We start from the raw sequence: 16,554 nt of genomic DNA, 5'->3' as shown, positions 1-16,554 counted from the left end.
GATTTCCTTCCTAGTGATGTCTGGTTCAGGCTGATATTAAAATGAGTTCATGTTCCCTACACCCACAGTGATTTGACAAGGTGGGCAGAGCTAGGACTTGGAAGAAATCTGAGAGGTAAGAAGCGGAGGTGGATGAGAATATAATTGGCAATGAGAAGAATGTTGGCTCTTCACAGCATTGGTAGACTGTGACAAAGAGCGTGTGCCCACTCTGTGCCCTGAACCTATTTTCAATGTCACTCAATACGGCTTCTCCTACACCTAACTGCCTAGGAATTTTGTGCTCTTTGCCTTGAATGGGCACTTTATTTGGAAACTCCAGACTCCAGCCAGCCCCTCTCAGCCATGGAGTCATTGCACCCTCTGGTGTAAACCCGGGGATGTGTCACCCCTGTGGCCTGAGGCGTTCCCACCTCTGCAGCCATCTATCACCCACTTCAGCCCTCCCCCATCCCAAGCAAGAATCCAAGAGCAGGAAAGTGTCAGACTCCTTTAGCTGCTGTTAGGTTTATGGGTCAGAGGCCGAGCTTGTGAATAACTGAACATAGAGGAATACCAAGAGAGTAACATCTTGAGAGAAAATAGGAACAGAAGAAAGGAAACCCCAGAGAAGACAGACATGAAAGCTTGACATGAAAGATGAAGAGGTGAAGGACAGAGGCACAGCCCGAAAAACAAAGCAGGAAGCAATAGAGGGATGGATTTTTTTTTGCCATCTAAGAGAAATCCTAAAAATTCACTCCTCTGTCCAAAACAAATAGATTCAGACCCAGACTACGGGAATCCTCAAAAAGTGGATTTTAACATGGAAATGCTGATAAATCTTTTAAACAACCTATACACCCCCCAGGTATTGCTGGACCGGCTTAATCCCTTTAAACCTCCAATAACTTCAACTATGGTGTTTAAAGTCTCATAAATCTGCACTAGCTTAAAATAGGGAAATATAAATCATGTTCAGGAGCTTAGGGGTAGGGACAGAAGATGGGCACCCTAATGCCATTTAAAACCACAGCACAGGCTTTTCATCAAATTATTCCAAGAAAAGCTGAAATGGAAAACGCTCAGGTTTCTAAGTTGTGGTTCCATACGTTCTCAATTTGTTCTTTTTCCTTCTTTTCTGGGGGTGGGGTGGAGTGTGAGGGAGTGTTGACGGGCTGTGTAGCTGGAGGAAAAAAATGTTGTAAAGACCTATCTCGCTCAGTCCTATTTTTACACAAAATAAAACCCAAAACAAACAACAACAATTTTAAAAAACTACTGCCAGAAGTCATTAGCAAACAGCACTGTTTCTAGTAAGGCACCAACAAAAATGATGTCTGGTTTTTGTTAGATGATTAATTCATGCCAGAAAGTAAAAATTGTGGATACTATTCTCCTAGTAATAGCTACTTTTTCTTTTTCATTCCTACTACATGCCAGGCACCTCCTATGTGAAGAGGGCTAGGTTTACTAATTTCATCCTTACAGCAGCCCCATGAGAAATACTATTCTCTCTGCTTCACAGATGAGGAAACTGAGGTTCAGGTTGTTTAAATAATTTGCCCAAAGCCACGCTGCTGGTAAATGATAGAGCAAAAATTCAAACTCAGCGTTTGCTTTGGAAGCCCTAATCTTATTCAGGATGCCATCTCCCTTCTGTGGTGTAATGGATGCAGCCCACAGACCACTTGGACAAATCCCAAATATCATACTTGGAGAACTGATGTGCTTTCATTATTTTCTGGGCCTCGTCCAATGACCTTTTCAAACCCCAAAGTCTTAGAAAAGTCTGCTCTGTCAACTGAATCTTTACTCAAAGTTCAGACCTTGTAGAAAAAAATCAGAGTCATTCACTTGTGTTGCTTTCTTCAAATCTCAATTTTCTAGTACGGATGTACTACCAAGGGATTCTGGGAAAAACTCTGAACTCTAGTCTCCTCACCTATTAGGATGAAGGATTTAGAAGGATCTAGAAGGATCTTCTGGGTTGTTGTGTGAGGATTAATGTATGGGAACACAGTCTAGAGACTACACAGGCCAGGCAATTCCTGGGTCTCATGATGATTATGGGACTTTAAATGTAATAAGGAGTAACAGCCCCCAAAGTCTAGCTTCACAGGGAAGAGAGAAGAGAAAAGACATGCAACACCTGGGTGGCTCAGTGGTTGAGCATCTGCCTTTGGCTCAGGTCATGATCCCAGGGTCCTAGGATTGAGCCCCACATCGGGCTCCCTGCAGGGAGCCTGCTTCTCCCTCTGCCTGTCTCTCTCCCTCTCTCTCTCTTTCTGTGTGTCTCTCATGAATAAGTAGGTAAATAATCTTAAAAAAAGGAGAAGAGAGAAGACATTTGAACCATTGGGATGAAAGCCAGACTCATTTTGAAACACTCATGATTGAAAGACATATATTCCCAAAATGTTTTCAGTGGGGTATTAATAGATGTCTTCTCAAAAGGTCTATGGTCAGAGAGATTTGGATAACACCATCTCTCAGAGATCACAATGCACCTTGTCTTGTTAAAGGCCTTGAGAAGTCCTACCCTAAAATAGTCTTTGCTTAGCCGAACAATTCCTAAACGTGTGACCATAGGGGAACTTGAGTTTTGGGTTTCAATCTCTCAAGCATCTCCCAGAACCCCAGGGAACACAGTTTAGGAGACGGCATTCTCCATAAAGATGGCTCCCCCTGCCCCCATCAATACAGCATCTCGGTCAACTCTTTCCATGGTGGTCACTTTTCATTTGAACTTCACATCACATCACAACGAGGAGATTCAAGAAGTGATTCCCAAAAGCTGAAGGTAGGAGGAAGCCACATTCCCCCCAGAGGTGGTACATGAGAATCTGTCTTGTTATTGGCAATAACCATCTACTCTTACGTTTTTAGAGTTCTCAACACCTGTGAATATGTATGCACAGCCCCAAGCCTGCACAGAGGACAGTATACACAGCATGCCCACAGATCTCTGGGTGCAGGCCCTACTGTCTTAGATGAGAAGAGAGAGGAAGAGGAAGGGTGTCTCTCTTTAGCAGCTCTCTGGCAAAGTGTGTGTAGGGATGCTAACATCCTGGAGAATTGTCTTAGTCTGGGGTCCTCTAGAAGCTGACCTTGAAACAAGGATTTGAGAGCAAGTAGTTTATTTGGGATTTATTCCAAGGAAATACCAGCAAGAGAGTGAGGAAATGAGTCAGGGAGGGGAAGACAGCCAATAAAAAGTGAATTATGAAGCCAACCACACAGTGGACAACTGTAGCTCAATCTTGCTGGGGAACAATGTAAAACATGCACCTCAGAATTATCCCACCCAGAGGATGAGATTGCTGGGATGTTTATACATCATCTCCCATCACTTATGGGTTGAAAGATGCTCTGGGGGATGGAGTACATTCAATCTTCCAGAGTGTCTGAACTGCCACGTACCTCAAGCCTGGTGACCTTCCAGATTTCCAGATGAAGTCCTCAAGCACCAAGATGCAGATCCTGGCAGTAACAGGAAGATATCTGGAGCACACTGAAATGGTAAGGCCTGAGGGAGATGGGTCTGCTTCTATGTCTCTTACCCTTGCTCCATATTTCCAGACAAAAAGCCAAGTTGGAAGGAAACTAAGTGTACCTTTACCCCCCAAGCAACTGTTCCAGGTATTCTTGAAGTACAACGCCATGCTAAATGTGAACTTGACTCCATAGTCCCAGGCCAAGAAGATGACTAAGTCAAGGACCCAAGTGACCACTCCCTCCTCTTTCCCCTGTTGCAGTGTCTCTCAGACTTTTTTTCTGGATCCACATCACTAGTATTTCTCATTACAAGCAGTGATTCTCAAAAGCCAAAGGTAGGAAGAAGCCACGTTCCCCCCAAGGTGGTACATGGGACTCTGTCTTGTTATTGGCAATAACCCTCTACTCCTATGTTTTTTAGAGTTTTCAAGGGAGGTCTCTTATGCATTCAAGAGCTTTTCTCTTGTTTTTCATCTCTGTCCCCACTTATTTTTTTCTGTGACCACACTGACATCTATGCCAAGGCTGGTGGCGCTAGGAACTCCTAAAACTATAAACCCCAAGGAACTCCTAGAACTATAAACCCCAAGGAACTCCTAAAGCTTATAAACCCCAAGGAACTATATTTCCCAGAGTCCTCCCTGGTTAAAGTCTTACTGAGTCTATGCAAAGTAGGGACACTTTACCTGAGTAGAACACTTTCCTCCACTGCTACCAAGGTAATACCTCCATTTATGTTCCTCTGCTCACAGCATTGGTTGGGAAGATCATATTCTTCAGATCCTGTTTGAATTGTTAGGACTTGGCTCATCATAAATACTCAGGAGAGATGCCATGTCCCCTCCTGATTTCCTCTTTTTCCCCAGGAACTTGAACAAAACACCTCCCCTCTTCCATTAGCCAGATTAGCCCCTGACATACCTGCCCACTTTTCTTTGAAGAGATATGAATCTCCTTTGGGTTCCAGACCATCTTCTACATTGTGGTACATAAGTAGGGGAGAACCACTGAACAGGATTTAAAAAGAATTTTTTTTCTATATGTTGATGCACTTGTAAGCCCAAATGGCTGGTGATGTATTCACGGGACTCCAACTAGGTCCTAAAGTTTATTCCCATTACAGATAAAAATACTGACCCTTCTAGGAAAAACCCATGGATTCAAGAATCTCAGAGATCAAAGGAAGAAGCTGTTATGCACAAGTGGTTTAAGATCTAAAACTATACAATTTCTAGAACAAAATAGAAGAAAAAAATCTTTGCAACTTTGGTGTAGGCAAAGATTTCTTAATATATAGAAAACATGGACAGTTAAAAAAGAAAGGAGATGGTAAATTAGACCTAATTAAAATTTTTAAATGTTGCTCTTTGAAAGGCACTGTTTAAAAAATGAAAAGTTATTCCACAGAATGAGAGAAATTATTTGCAATACACAAATCTGGCAAAGGACTTATAACCAGAACAAAATAAGTCTTGCAACTCAGGGATAAAAATACAAACAAAACAATTTTAATATGGGCAAAAAAAATTGAAGCAACAGCTCACCAAGGAATATATGAATGGCCAATAAGCACATAAGAAAAGCTCAACATCATTAGTTCATATTGTAAATTACTCATTATGCTAATTAAAACCACAACAAAATATTACACACCTGCTCACATGGTAAAAAATTAAAAAGACTGACCGTACCAACTGTTGGCAAGAATGTGGGTCAGCTGGAACTCTCCTATAATGCTGTTAAGAACACAAAATTGTACAACCACTTTGAAAAAGATAATGTCGGTTTTTTAAAATGTAAAGCATTTATCTGTCATTTGATCCAGTCATTGAACTCCTATTTACCCAAAAATTAAAGCAAACATGAAAGTTTGTGCATGAATATTCACAGCAGCTTTAATCATAATAGCCCCGAACAGAAAATAACTTAAATGTTTCTCAACAAGTGAATAAAGAAAATGTCACATATTCATACAGAGGAATACTATTCAGCAATAAAAAGGAATAAATTTTTGATATGCCAATAAGATGAATGAACCTCAAAATAAGTATATTGAGTGAAGAAACATCCAAACTCAGAAAAGTACATACTGTAAAATCCTATTTACACACAGGGCATCTGGGTGGCTCAGGTGGTTAAGCATTGGGTCTTGGTTTCAGCTCACATCATGATCTCAGGGTCGCCAGATCAAGCTCTGCAATGGGATCTGCGCTCAGTGTGGAGTTTGCTTGACATTCTCTTTCCTTCTCCCTCTGCCCCTCCCCACTCTCTCCCTCTCTCAAATAAATAAAGTCTTTTTAAAAATCCTATTTACACAGAAGTCTGGGAAATGTAAACTTCCCTAGAGTAACAAAAAGCCTATCAGTGGATCCATGGGGCTAGGGGGAGAGAGAAAGGTATGCGGCCTACTAGGAATGTTTTGGGGATGATGGAAATGTTCTGTGAATTGACTGTGCTGGTTGGTGATTTCCCAGGGGTGCGCATCTGTCAAAACTCATCAGTTTTATACATTTTGTCAAACTATAAATGTACAAGGTGCCAAAGACAGAGTTACAGAAGAGAGGGAGTTGGAAGCTGAGAGCCCTCAAGCCCTCAGAGAAGTTCAGAAAGATCTTGCTCCTTGGGTGGAGGGCGAGCAGGGGCTGCAGGCAGAGTGGACTGAGTGCCAGCTAGCTGCCGGCAGAAGAAGGGGGAGCTCCTAGCCCCCAAGGACCACTCACTGGTGGTGGTGAACCCCTGCGAGCCCTGCACACATCCTCTCTGCCTGAAAGGCTTTCCCCCTTCCCAACCACAACTGTCACTTCTTATAATACTCTCTTCTTCCAAGAATTATTTTCTAGTTTATCCCTGCCCATTATGCGCTCACACATGATTTCCACTAAGTCATCTCTACTTCCCTTCACGGCTGGTTGTTGCCCACAGCTATATTTGCTTTGGGGGTTAGATATTACCAAGTGTCGGCGAGAAAGTGGGGAAATGAACCCCTCGCTCGCTGCTGGTACAGAAGGACATACAGTATGGTATAGGCCAAAGGACGGTCAAGTACCTTACAATCTGGCCAGCTGACCCCTGGGTATACACCTGATGAAGTTCTTCCTAGGAACACAAGGAGATGTATTTAAGGAAGTTCACTGCGACACCGTTGGGCGTAACCCAGATGTCCATCTCTAAGGAAGGTACAAGTAAAATGTGGTATGTGTATACACCAGGATAATGAACTAGAATTCCATGCAGCAATCTGGATTGCTCTCAAGAACAGGGTTGAGAGGAAAAAGTAAAAGCAGAATGAGATTTATAGCATGACTCCATTTATATATTACACACCCACATAAAACAGCCTTGTGCATTTTTGTAAGGGTAAGGGTGCTCATCTAGCTAAATAAACATCTGTCAGATGGGTTGGAAAGACCATATTAAATAAATTTGAGTGGATGCCTATGGGAGGAGGGCAGTGGGATTGGGAATGGTGGATAAAGGGGAAAAAACAATAAAATAAACATATTTTTCTTGAAAAAAAAAAAAAGAGAGTCCCTCCATGGATAGATGATGATGTTCTGTGAAGGGAGGATGGGATTAATGCAAGCTTGTGCACCTGAATTCCAAAGGATATAAAGAAGAAAAAAGTCAGATATAGACAGATGATCATTACATCCACACACATCCACACACACATACCCGCACACACATACACACACGTTGTTTCCATGTTTATTTTCATATTCAAAATGAACAAACTAACTGTTTTCTGGTGTAGTCTGTTACTTTCCTATTGATGCTGCAGCAAAATACCACAAATTTAGTGGCTTGAAATGGTATAAATTCAGTTGGTAGGAAGTCCAACACGGGGGTCACTGGGCGAAAAGCAAAGTGTCGGAAGGGCTTTCTGGAGGCTCTAAGGGAGAATCTGCTTCCTTGCCTTCTCCTGCTTCTAGAGATGACCCATGTTCCTCTTGATTCAGGGCTCCCTTCCTCTGGCTTCAAAGTCAGCCAAGGCAAGTCTAATTCTTCTCCCATTCCTTCCCTGGCTCTGACCTCGTCTTCCGCCTCCCTCTTCCCCTTTGCAGAACTGCTGTAATTACATCAGGTTTACCTGGATAATCCAGGATAATCTTCCTATCTGAAAATCAGCTGATTAATTCCCCTTTGCTGTATAAGGTAATAGATTCATAGGTTACAGGGATTAGGACACGGACATTTTGAGATCCATTACTCTGCCTACCACACCTCTACACATGGCAAAGAGCAAAACCACAAAACCACACTTTCTCTCTGATTGTGAACCAATTATTCAGCCACATAACAAGAAAACCTCGTTGAGTCCTACTATGTGCCAGATTTCTGTGGTGAGAGCTAAGGCTACAGTAGGGTCAAAGATTAGAGGTTGGGTAATTTTTTCCTTCTCTTTCAAACAAAATTCCCACCCTGGCTGATTTTAGCTAAGGAATAAATGAGACGTAATCTGATTAAACTGTCCTCGTTATATTAAATGACTGGCCTATAGTAACCCTCTAGAAGAGATATTTATATCCTTTTTATAGGAGCACTCTAACCCAGTGCTTCTTAAACTGTAACAGGCATGCAAATCACATGGGAATCTTGTCACATGCAATTTTGATCCAGTAGGTCTGACATGGGGCCTGAGACTCGGCTTTTCTGACAAGCTCCCCGTCGATGCTGACACTCCCTGTCCAGGAAAGCAGGTGGAGGAGCAAGGCCTTAACTCAAAGAAAGCTCTAATCCTAAGCAGTATTCAGTCGGACGCTGCCACCAATTCATCCTGATGGAGGCTTGCCTCCTAAGAGGTAATGGTAGTCAATAAGCCACTCACAACACCCCACTTAGTCACTAGGACCAAACACCTGTAACAGAGGGGACACTCTGCCTACTGGTAATAGTTTCCCATAAGGATGGTTTCTGATCAAGACTCACATTCATCCCAAAATGGGGGAAGGGGGTACATATTACAATCCTTAATATAATAATGAGTCTCCAGGAGTCCTAGGCCAACATCTAAGGCTTATGTTCCCCACCCCCAGACAGCGACTGAGTAACCCAGTACCCAACCAGATTCATACCTCTTGTTGAAAATGTGTATGGTTTGAATTATTTGAGGATTCTCCTACCAGACAAGGTAAAAAAAGAAAAAAAAAAGGCTGATAGGATTCAATCTTTCCTCTCTAATGGGGATTCAGTTTTATGTACTAGCTCCTTTGGGGAGTGAAGAGGTGACATGGGCAGGGGGGCAGAGTAAAAGCAACGGAATCTCTATGGGTAACTGAGATACTCTTTACAGGGCTGATGAAACCTTAGTAAAGCACATGGACCAATGGGAGGACACATTACAGCATGAAGTGAGTTAATAATGTAATATGTAAGCTAAAAGGAGGCAAGTTCCTACATACACCATGAGTTTGGACAAAACTACTTCATAGTGCACTTCTGACCCTTAATGTACTTGGGTGTATTCTGACCTATGACTCCCCCCAAATTCTTGTTTTGGTTTCAGAAAGAGATCACTTGGGGAAATAAAGCAGAACCATACCTACAGTTCCCTACCTTCTATTTACAAGATAACTAAGCATATCTCATTTTCTTGGCAGGTGCTTTTATAGTGTTTCCCTCTATGCCTCTTTCATGTTATCTATAGGCCTCCTTCCGACCATATCTTGGCTGGATAGTTGCTAAAAACTCTCCTGTAGGGCCTAACACTGATGCCAGCAGCACAGGTCCAAACTTGGCACCTGTGCAATAGAGAGCTGATAAAAGGCATGACTCTGCAATACTAAAAGGGAGCACACTCTGGCTAGAACAGGACTTAAGGCAATCCACTCATCTAGCATCTAAGCTGGGTGCTCTCTGAGAGGGCTGTGGCCTGTTGTAGAACCGATTAGAGGTTACTATTCTCTCTCACCCTAAGCATTTATTCCAAGTATGAAGGTGTCGAATTTTATACCTGGCATCAGCCTTTAGGACCCAGTCTACACTATATTACTGTATGGAAAAAGAAAAGGAAGTCTAGATAAGGGAAGGAAATCATTCAAGATCAACAGGCAGTTCACAGCAGAGTCTATATCCAAAACCAGCTCACAGAGGTCAGGTAAACTGAGGTCTTATGTCTAGTTGATGGCAACTTTGGGACTTGAGCCACCTCCAATTCCAAGACTTTTTTCCACTACGGCCTCCCTCAGCCATCGCTAGAACACCCTTTCCCCACCCTGATCATGGATTCACTGATGCCTTTGAAGATACCCAGCTCGAGTGCTGGGGAAGAAGGTGAATGGAGCTACCTGGGAATGCTACTGAACAGGCCTGGTCTTCTCGGCCACAGTCATATTTGTCTTGCCACCTAGTTCCATTTTTACGGCTTACGCTTTTCAGTTCTTCTTATCCCTCTCCCGTGTATGATTACTATCTTGCTATTTCAGGTCTCTGTCCAGCTGGGTAAAACCTTCACTCTTTGTCCTGGCACTGAGTTTTACTCTTTGATGTCATCTCAACCGCCTGCGGGGCCGGCTTACCTTCCTACCATTGGCAGCTCACTCAGTTCTTCCCACATCTTCGCTTTTCACCACCATCATACTTCCCACTTCCTCCCTCCCTTCTACTTCTCTTGGAGCGATGGCTCCTGAGTTTCTTGCCCCCACCAAAATTGGATGGCTTTTCTCCCTCTGCTTGAGGTGAGGGGACGAGCCGTGAAAGCCCCAAATGCCATCTTTCATCTTATTTCCTATTTCCAGCACATATCCTATTTATAACTCTGCCTCCCTCTTAGCAGATTGACACAGCACTCTGCTTGGTTCCCAGAATAAATGCAATTCAAGAATAAGAGACAAGTCCAGGCTCCCAGGATTCTTCTGCAGTCAGGCATTGGTTAGGAGTTTTTCTGCCAGCATTTGAGAAATGTCTCTGATGGCAGCTGTGCTTCTCTGAGCCCATCTTCCGCTGTCCTGGAAATTCCTTCCATATAGGATTTTCTTCCTGGCAGATTTCCCTTCCTGATTATGTCTAGACCAAGCTTATATTAAAGGTGGGTGTTATTCTCCTAACATACATTAACTATACCATAAAAGATACTTAAGAAATATTCCCTGGGTGAATGAATGTTGGCAAATTAATAACAGGTCATAACTGAGTTTGTGGAAAGCCAACGTAGAATTATATCTGATCCACAAAGTCACCAACACATGTAAAAATTCCGTTTAAAAATATTTTACTCATTTATTCATGAGAGATCGAGAGAGAGGCAGAGACACAGGCAGAGGGAGAAGCAGGCTCCATGTGGGGAGCCCGATGCGGGACTCGATCCCGGGACCCCGGGATTATGCCCTGAGCTGAAGGCAGACGCTCAACTGCTGAGCCATCCAGTCATCTCTAAAAGTTCACATTTTTAAAACAAAAACCAGTTTCTTATAACGCCCAATGTCTCTGATGTCCCCATCACCAAATCATTATAAAACCTGAAGGACAAACAACATGTACAGGGTGTCTTCCACTATTAGGAATTGTGCTTTGGGGTGCCTGGTCAGTTAGGCGTCTGCCTTTAGCTCAGGTCATGATCCCGGGGTCGTGGGATCAAGCCCCGCATGGGGCTCTCTGCTTAGTGGGGGATCCTCTTTCTCCCTCTGTCTGCCGCTCTGCCTACTTGTGCTCTCTCTGTGTGTCAAATGAACAAATAAAAATCTTTTCTTAAAAAAAAAGGAATTGTGCTTTGCTTAATTTATTTCATTTCTTCTACGACCTCTAAAATAGGATTTTCATCCCCATTTGTACATAACAAAACTGTGACTCAGGTGGGTGGGCAGCTCGCCCTAAAAAGAGTAAGTAGATTCAACCTAAGTCTATCTGCCTTCAAAGCTCACTTTAAAAACAAAACCTAAAGATGATTCAGGGCCCCTGAACACAGCATGTGAGGTAGCACAGGCTGATGATCGCTGGTTCAGTCTGTGTCTCCCTGCCTATTTCTTTCCTGCATAGTAGGTGCTCAAACAAATATTTTTAATGAAATTATTGGATATGCCATTTCAACTTAGTTTCTTTCTTTTTTTTTTAAAGATTTTATTTACTTACTCATGAGAGACACACAGAGAGAGGCAGAGACACAGGCCGAGGGAGAAGCAGGCTCCACGCAGGGAGCCCGTCATCCTGGGCCTCGATCCCAGGACCCCGGGATCACATCCTGAGCTAAAGGCAGTGCTCAGCCCTGAGCCACCCAGGTGTCCCTCAACCTAGCTTCTTAACATGTCATTCTCGTATTCTGGACTTGATGGAGACACTTTAGAGACAAATCCACCCTCAAGCTTTAGAAGGTTATCAGATGAGGATACACGGGCCAGTGTTCCCTGTCTTCATCAAGGAAAACATATGGGATGAAATCTCAGCAGGCAGGGTTTAGGTTAGAAATAAGGGAAACATCATAAGACATTGGACCAGGCCACTGAGGAAGACAAAATATTTTGTCTGCAGATCCTCATCACTCTGCGATGAGCCAGATTCCCGCCTGCTGGGAAGGCTCTGCTTCTGAGGGTCTGCAGAGGCACTGGGAGCTGCTCTCCTGCATTTGCAGTAAGAGAAGCTGCTGCAGAAACTGTCCTCATTCAGTGGCATCCTCTTCACAGTAACGTGGAGCTGTTAGTTCCCTTGATTGCTCCCTGATGCGTAGCTTTAATTGTATCCTTGCTTTTATGTACAGAATAGAATCGTGTTCCCAAGAGGATAGCTAGGAAAACCCATTGCCAGCCTTGGAATACAAATAGGAGCCTGCCAAAAATGCTGCTTCATGGGTGGGCACGGGGGAAAGGACACGGAGGAGGACAGCTACCTCCAAAGGCCTGGGGTTTATGCATGGAGGCGTCACCATCGCTAGTGAACTCTTCTAGGGGTAGAAACAGCAGCAATGCTATTCAAAGGAAGCTGCCTGGAAATCACATAGGAAATTTCCCATGCACAGGAAATTGCCTGTGAGGGAGGGTTTATGCGGTGGGAAAAGCTGCCATCCCCCTAGAAAGCTGGTCCTCGCCCACACAGGAGTTTTTGTACCACTGGTACCACTGTTGACACAATTACCTATTGGCTTCCTCAATTGTTTACCTTTTATATCATCCTGTATGTAAGATTTGTAATCCACCTCCTTTGGTTAACATTATCCTTTATAAGCCTTGGGGGGTGGGAGGTGCAGTGAAATCTAACCATTTTACACTTGAGGGTGACATCAAGCAGAACTGACCACAGTGACCAGCACTGCTGGGCTGGCTCCTGGGAATGAGTAGTCCTGTCCCCCTGGGACTTAGTTCACCCATTGATACAACATTTTGGGGCAGTGGGCAGTGGTTGCTTCTAGGAGGTAAGATTAAAAGAGTCTGTTTTTTCTTAATAATCTCCTCTCAACTTCTTTTATTTTCCAAATTTCATAATAAACCAGTATGACTTTTATAGGCAGAAAAAAATTATTTTAAGTGCTTCCTCTTTCTACTGCCAAAAAAGCAGCAAGGCATTAGAGTCAGCTACAGTGAAAAAAGCCACCCAGGCTCATCTTATCATGCCTTAGGCTCCCCATCTGTGAAATGGAACAGTCACCCTGGACCCTCCCATAGTAGAGACTGTGAACATCACCTGTGACCTATACAGAAGGCAACATCACTCTCGGACAAGATGAAGACATCAGCAGCCCATATCTGGTAGTAGAGCTTCATGATCCACCGATCCCCACTCCTCCCCAGACGCCAAACCTGTCAAAAGAAGATCATCCATTCACCTCATTTGTGATCAAAATCTCCCAACTTAGGCACTGCCAAGAACAGATTGGAATACAGGTATCTTTAGATCTTGAATAAAGGGAGTCAAGCTACCTTCCTTTCCCACTGCCCATTCCTTAGGGCTAACATTCATTAGGCATAAGAGACACGGTGCCAAGGGACCACACTACTTTTAGAGGTCCACAAAAATGTTCTAATAGATCATGTGTTTGTCATTCTCTCAACACAGTTGTAAAACACAAGCTTTCATATTTTTTTGCCCATGAAAATCACAGTGGAGCCCTGCTCAGCCCATATGAGCCTCATATTTTCCAAGCCCTTCCATGAAATCAAGGTGGATTGTGGACCAGAATGCCTATCACTCCTGTCTATTCATGCTCTTCATCTTTCTGGTACAGAAGGAACAGAACTTGGGTGTGGATTTTTGGCACAACAGTAAGTAACCATTAGGTCAGACTGAGACTCCACAGTGGAATCAGCCAGACAAAGACATATTTAGCAGACAGCAGAAGAAACGGCTTTTTTAATTGCCCACACAAACAACTATTACAATGCAGGAAGGGTCAGAAGCAATAACTCTAAGAAATGACTTGGCATTACCCCCTTAAGAATGATCACCCCTCGGGATCCCTGGGTGGCTCAGCGGTTTAGCACCTGCCTTTGGTCCAGGGCGCGATCCTGGAGTCCCGGGATTGAGTCCCACGTCGGGCTCCCGGCATGGAGCCTGCTTCTCCCTCTGCCTGTGTCTCTGCCTCTCCCTCTCTCTCTCTCTCTCTCTCTCTCATAAATAAATAAATAAATCTTTAAAAATAAATAAATAAATAAATAAATAAATAAATAAATAAATAAATAAGAATGATTACCCTTCATTCCTGAGGATAAGGTGTCTGTGAAATGTGAATATCCTCCTTCATAACTCTGGTTCTTCTTTTCAAATTAGAGTTATAAATAAATAAGTACAATTTGCAAGCCGTTTGATTACATCCTTGTACTTTCCCAAGATTCCCTAAGGAGGCACTTACAACAATTTTTGCCTCATTAAATATTTAAATAAAAACTCGAGGTGACTGGTGGGACAAAAATGACATTTATGAAGCACATGTTGGGGCACAGCGCAGGACCAAGGCTTAGACTCAGGCAGCAGGTGAAACATTTGGTCCCTTCAGACCAGCAGTAGGATAGCGCATTCAAGAGTTCTGAAGACAGTCTTGGTTTCAAGGGAGGAAGCCAGTACAGAAACCCCCGATTTGACTCCGAGTCCCTTATCCAGCAGCTACATATACACAGAATGCCACCAGGAAGCAGGAAGAGAGTGCCCAAGGCAGCTGAGCACCCAATCTCAAGTCTCAAAGCCCATGCCTCCATTGGTTCTAAAACATTGTGTAGAAGTCGAGTTCAAATCACCCCTAATACCTATAGTATGAAAGGAAGTAATTTAAGTTCAGAGCACTGTTTATGAAATCAGGTGGTTTTCCAATACATTTGATCAAGATTTTCCTTGGCAAATGTTCATTGAGCCCGGCTCTATGCCAAGAGGGTGTGCATGATACATTCAATAGCTTCCACCCGCAGGAGCTTGCGATGTGTTTGGGCAAGACGGGAAATTCTAGATGTAAGTGGATCACAGCGGTATGGGGCATATACCCTGAATGACAGGGGAACAGTCCCGACTCTACATTCTGCACGAGCACCAAAGGAAAGGCGAATCCTCAAGTGACTGCTGAGGCACTGAGGATCCAGGAGGAAGCAGATGGCACGCTCAAAGGATTTAACTAGAGAAAGTTTAACTAAGGAAATACTGAGTGAGGTGTAGGCAGACTTAAGCCTACTAATCATGGTGGTGAACGCCCGGACTAGCCACCCAGGAAAGTCATTGCCACCCTTGGCCTGAAGATGCAAGGACAGTGTCACAGGAGCCCAACAAGAGTTGGTGCAGTGACAGACGGGATGCGCCCTCCTGCAGAGGGACAGGAAGCTCAGGGTGAGGTTGGGAAATAGAGCCCCAACCTGTGGTCACCTGCTGATACCTCCCACAGGCCAAACCTATCCAGAAATTAGAGGGCATGGGAGCCAGGAAGCACAGTCTGGGGCACAGGGACACCTGGCTGGCTCAGCGGTTGAGTGTCTGCCTTGACCTCAGGTCGTGATCCCAGGGTCCTGGGATGGAGTCCCACGTTGGGCTCCCTGTATGGATCCCCCTTCTCCCTCTGCCTGTGTCTCTGACTCTCTCTGTGTCTCTCATGAAAAAATAAATAAAATATTTAAAAAAGAAAAAGAAAATAAAAGAGCAGAGAGTGGACCCAGAAGGACAGATGGACTAACCCAGCACAGAGGCTGGACACCGTACTATGAGCTTTAAGAGAAAGGGGAGATTTTCTTCCTTCCTTCCTTCCTTCCTTCCTTCCTTCCTTCCTTCCTTCCTTCCTTCATTCCTTTCTTTTTCTCTCTTTCTTTCTTTCTTTCTTTCTTTCTTTCTTTCTTTCTTTCTTTCTCTCTCTCTCTCTTTCTTTCTTTTAAGGATTTTATTTTATTTATTCATGAGAGATACAGAGAGAAGCAGAGACACAGGCAGAGGGAGAAGCAGGCTCCCTCCGGGGAGCCCAATGCGGGACTTGATTCCAAAACCCCAGGATCACGCCCTGAGCCGAAGGCAGACGCTCAACTGCTGAGCCATCAGGCTCAACTCAGTTGAGTTGTCCTAAGAAAGGGGAAATTTCTTGTCATAGAAACAAAGAGGGATGGCATCTGAGACAGAGGGAGACAGGCATATATATATAGAAAATGGGAAATTTTTTTTCTGTCAGGAGTCAATGTATACAAAATGCATTTTCTTAAGAAGAGTCAGACAAAAAAAGAGAGAAAAAAAGAAGAAGAAAGAAGAAGAAGGAGGAGAAGGAGGAGAAGGAGAAGGAGGAGAAGAAAAAGAGAGTCAGGCTATAACATTCAGGAAACTTGGAGGAATAGACACAGAGCAGGATTTCTCAGTCTCAGCCCTATTGACATTTTAGGCTGGATGATTCTTTGTTCAGGGACTGGCCTTCGCACTGTAGGATGTTTAGCAGCATCCTTGGCCTCTACCCACTAGATGCTGGCACCCACTCCCAGGTGTGGTAACCGAAGGTATCTTCAGACATTAACAAATGTCTTCTGGGGAGGGTGCAAAATTGCCCCAATTGAAAATCATGGGAAGAGGAAAGGAAAAAGACCCCAAGAGGCGGAAAACTGTTGAAACACAGTGCAGACAGGAGACGCTAAGGGCTTAGACCCAGTGTGGCACAGTGACACTGACAAGGAAAGGACCAATGCCATAGACCCTGTATGGGGT

Source organism: Canis lupus, chromosome 33, assembly GCF_003254725.2.
Source record: "Canis lupus dingo isolate Sandy chromosome 33, ASM325472v2, whole genome shotgun sequence".
Classification (NCBI taxonomy): Eukaryota; Metazoa; Chordata; class Mammalia; order Carnivora; family Canidae; genus Canis; species Canis lupus.
This window is presented reverse-complemented; position numbering follows the sequence as displayed.